Source organism: Oncorhynchus tshawytscha, unplaced genomic scaffold, assembly GCF_018296145.1.
Source record: "Oncorhynchus tshawytscha isolate Ot180627B unplaced genomic scaffold, Otsh_v2.0 Un_contig_2428_pilon_pilon, whole genome shotgun sequence".
Lineage (NCBI taxonomy): Eukaryota > Metazoa > Chordata > Actinopteri > Salmoniformes > Salmonidae > Oncorhynchus > Oncorhynchus tshawytscha.
The window spans coordinates 74017-78642 of NW_024609149.1; positions in this window are offsets into that span (position 1 = coordinate 74017).

Sequence of the window (4626 nt, forward strand, 5' to 3'; positions counted from 1 at the left end):
AAGGACTGTCAGACAGGAGAGGTGAGGTGTAATCTGAAAGGTGTGGAACAGAAGAGACCAACACTCTTCCCACCTTGTCAGATCCCTGAGTCTCTCTCCACAGCCTAAATCCTACAGTCAGATACCTCAGTAACTCTCCACAGCCTAAATCCTAGTCAGATACCTCAGTAACTCTCCACAGCCTAGATCCTACAGTCAGATCCCTGAGTCTCTCTCCACAGCCTAAATCCTACAGTCAGATACCTCAGTAACTCTCCACAGCCTAAATCCTACAGTCCAATGGGGTGTGTTCTCATTCCCATCCTGTACTCCCTGTTCACTCATGACTGGATGGCCAGGCACGACTCCCAACACCATCATTAGGTTTGCTGATGACACAACAGTGGTAGGCCTGATCACCGACAAAGACGAGACAGCCTATAGGGAGGAGGTCAGAGACCTGGCAGTATGGTGCCAGGATACAAACCTCTCCCTCAATGTGATCAAGACAAAGAGATGATTGTGGACTACAGGAAAAGGAGGACTGAGCACATCTGCCATTCTCATCGACGGAGCTGTAGTGGAACAGGTTGAGAGCACCAAGTTCCTTGGTGTCCACGTCACCAACAAACTATCAGGGTTCAAACACACCAAGACAGTCGTGAAGAGGGCACGACAAAACCTATTCCTCCTCAGGAGACTGAAAATATTTGGCATGGGTTGTCAGATCCTTAAAATGTTCTACAGCTGCACCATCGAGAGCATCCTGACTGGTTGGACCCTCAATACCATATCTGGGTCGGTTATTGTGTCTGCTCAGCGGCAGGTAGCCTAGTGGTTAGAGGGTTGGGCCAGGACCCAGCAGGTAGCCTAGTGGTTAGAGCGTTGGGCCAGTAACCAGCAGGTAGTCTAGTGGTTAGAGCGCTGGACTAGTAACCAGCAGGTAGCCTAGTGGTTAGAGCGTTTGGTCAGTAACCAGCAGGTAGCCAGTGGTTAGAGCATTGGGCCAGTAACCAGCAGGTAGCCTAGTGGTTAGAGCGTTGGACTAGTAACCAGCAGGTAGCCTAGTGGTTAGAGTGTTGGACTAGTAACTGAAAGGTTGCAAGATCAAATCCCCGAGCAGATAAGGCAAAAATCTGTCGTTCTGCCCCCTGAACAAGACAGTTAACCCACTGTTCCTAGGCCGTCATTGAAAATAAGAATCTGTTCTTAACCAACTTGCCTAGTTAAATAAAGGTAAAAATATTAAACTGAGTCTCCTTCAACGGTCAACCAGTCACCTAAGACATCTGTTCCCTATGTCTGTTTGTGAATGGAGCCTCCAGTTGGATGTTATTCACCCAGCCATGGGAGAGCAGCCATATGGGAGAGCTGCCATGGAAGAGCAGCCATGGGAGAGCAGCCATATGGGAGAGCAGCCATGGGAGAGCAGCCATGGGAGAGCAGCCATGGGAGAGCAGATATGGGAGAGCTGCCATGGGAGAGCTGTCATAGGAGAGCCATGGGAGAGCTGTCATAGGAGAGCCATGGGAGAGCTGTCATAGGAGAGCAGCCATGGGAGAGCAGCCATATGGGAGAGCTGAGGAGAGCTGACATGGGAGAGCAGCCAGCCATGGGAGAGCAGCCATGGGAGAGCTGCCATGGGAGAGCAGCCATATGGGAGAACAGCCATGGAAGAGCAGCCATGGTAGAGCAGCCATATGGGAGAGCTGCCATGGGAGAGCAGCCATATGGGAGAGTAGCCATGGGAGAGCTGCATGGGGAGCTGCCATGGGAGAGCAGCCATGGGGGAGCAGCCATGTAACTTTAATCTTAAAGACATGTTCCGAGACTTTGGCAACTACTAATTATTTTTGAAACCTCCCTCTTTGGGCTGGATGAGTGTAGTTCTTGCATGTATAATCTATGAGCAAAATTACAGTCTTACCTCAATTAGTCACGAAATCCCTCGTTTTTGAAAGCAACTGCTTTTTCTGAAAGCTGTGCTGCGCCATTGTACCTTCATTTTCCCCCACGTGGGACAGCACCATAGAAATTTGAGTTCAACCAATGAGCTTCAGCCCCTCGTCATAAGAGTGAAAGCTAGCAAGATGCACATGACGCACCACAGCAGAAGAGAGAGAGTAATGATGTGGTGCACATATCTGGACAGGACTGACGAGGTACCCAGTCTGGTCTGTTACCAGTCTGGTCTGCTTGTCACTCTGCTCCCTCCTCCCTGTCTAATGCTGTCCCCTACAGCCCTGGTCTGTTACCAGTCTGGTCTCCTCCCTGTCTAATGCTGTCCCCTACAGCCCTGGTCTGTTACCAGTCTGGTCTGTTACCAGTCTGGTCTCCTCCCTGTCCCTCCTCCCTCCCTTACAGCCCTGGTCTGTTTACCAGTCTGGTCTCCTCCCTGACTAATACTGTCCCCTACAGCCCTGGTCTGTTACCAGCCTGGTCTCCTCCATGACTAATACTGTCCTCTACAGCCCTGGTCTGTTACCAGTCTGGTCTGTTACCAGTCTGGTCTCCTCCCTGTCCCTCCTCCCTCCCTTACAGCCCTGGTCTGTTATCAGTCTGGTCTGTTACCAGTCTGGTCTCCTCCCTGTCTCATACTGTCCTCTACAGCCCTGGTCTGTTACCAGTCTGGTCTGTTACCAGTGTGGTCTGTTACCAGTCTAATACTGTCCTCTACAGCCCTGGTCTGTTACCAGTCTGGTCTGTTACCAGTCTGGTCTGTTACCAGTCTGGTCTCCTCCCTGTCTAAAACTGTCCTCTACAGCCCTGGTCTGTTACCAGTCTGGTCTCCTCCCTGACTAATACTGAGCTCTACAGCCCTGGTCTGTTACCAGTCTGGTTTGTTACCAGTCTGGTCTGTTACCAGTCTGGTCTCCTCCCTGTCTAATAACTGTCCTCTACAGCCCTGGTCTGTTACCAGTCTGGTCTGTTACCAGTCTGGTCTGTTACCAGTCTTGTCTCCTCCCTGTCTATTTACTGTCCTCTACAGCCCTGGTCTCTTACCAGTCTGGTCTGTTACCAGTCTGGTCTCCTCCCTGTCTAATTACTGTCCTCTACAGCCCTGGTCTGCTCTCTGTTATCTCCCAGACCCACCACACTGTGCTTTGGATGAGGAGGAAGCTGTCCTCTACAGCCCTGGTCTGCTCTCTGTTATCTCCCAGACCCACCACACTGTGCTTTGGATGAGGAGGAAGCTGTCCTCTACAGCCCTGGTCTGCTCTCTGTTATCTCCCAGACCCACCACACTGTGCTTTGGATGAGGAGGAAGCTGTCCTCTTCAGCCCTGGTCTGCTCTCTGTTATCTCCCAGACCCACCACACTGTGCTTTGGATGAGGAGGAAGCTGTCCTCTTCAGCCCTGGTCTGCTCTCTGTTATCTCCCAGACCCACCACACTGTGCTTTGGATGAGGAGGAAGCTGTCCTCTACAGCCCTGGTCTGCTCTCTGTTATCTCCCAGACCCACCACACTGTGCTTTGGATGAGGAGGAAGCTGTCCTCTACAGCCCTGGTCTGCTCTCTGTTATCTCCCAGACCCACCACACTGTGCTTTGGATGAGGTGGAAGCTGTCCTCTACAGCCCTGGTCTGCTCTCTGTTATCTCCCAGACCCACCACACTGTGCTTTGGATGAGGAGGAAGCTGTCATTTACAGGCCTGTTAAATGCCAATATCTGACATTATAAGCTTATCATGAAATGTTCTTTTATACATTTATTATGTTGTAGGTTTATTTTATTTTTTTAAATAACCTGTTATATAAAATAAAATTTCATGCAAATGTTATTACTGTATATGTTAACTCAGAAGTGGAGGTTGAAATGTTTTTAAAAAAACATTAATATAGAGTAAGTATAGTTTCTACAGTACTCTATGTCATCCACCTAATTCAATGCAGAAATGTGATACAATATGGGCTTGCTGACATTTCATCATTCAATTTCCCTTCAATAATAGTGTTGTCTCCATTTATAACCTCAGCTTTCACCTCTCTCTAAAAAAAGCCTGCAAATGAATCTCATATTGCCAAGACCCCGTGGAGAAATTCATTCACGGAGCAAAGTGGAGACATTCTCAAGGTCTCAAAAATATTCCAGCCAATCGTTGACAATCCACACTTCTGATAATAGTGTCCTATTCTAGTACACACACTGCATAGTACTGTAGGACCAGGAGTTTACTCCTGACCACGTCACCTGACAAAGAAAACCTCTGGGCCCTACGATTAGGCTACACAGGCACCAAGTATAAATTGTGTTAACATTCCCTTACGATTAAATCTGAAGCACAGAGTTGAGTAAACGAATAAACTCAAATCAATGAATCAGTATATTTAATAGAGGTCGCAGAGCAGAGCTCACAGACAACAGAGGTCGCAGAGAAGTCTCTGAGCCATCAGACCAGTCAAATTAAATCAAAGTTTATTTGTCACGTGCGCTTTTTTTCCTAGACTTGGCACTCCGGTACTGCTTGCCATGTGGTAGTAGAGAGAACAGTCTATGACTGGGGTCTTTGATAATTTCTAGGGCCGTCCTCTGACACCACCTGGTGTAGAGGTCCTGGGTGGCAGGAAGCTTAGCCCAGTGATGTACTGGGCCGTACGCACTACCCTCTGTAGTGCTTTGCGGTCTGGAGGCCGAGCAATTGCCGT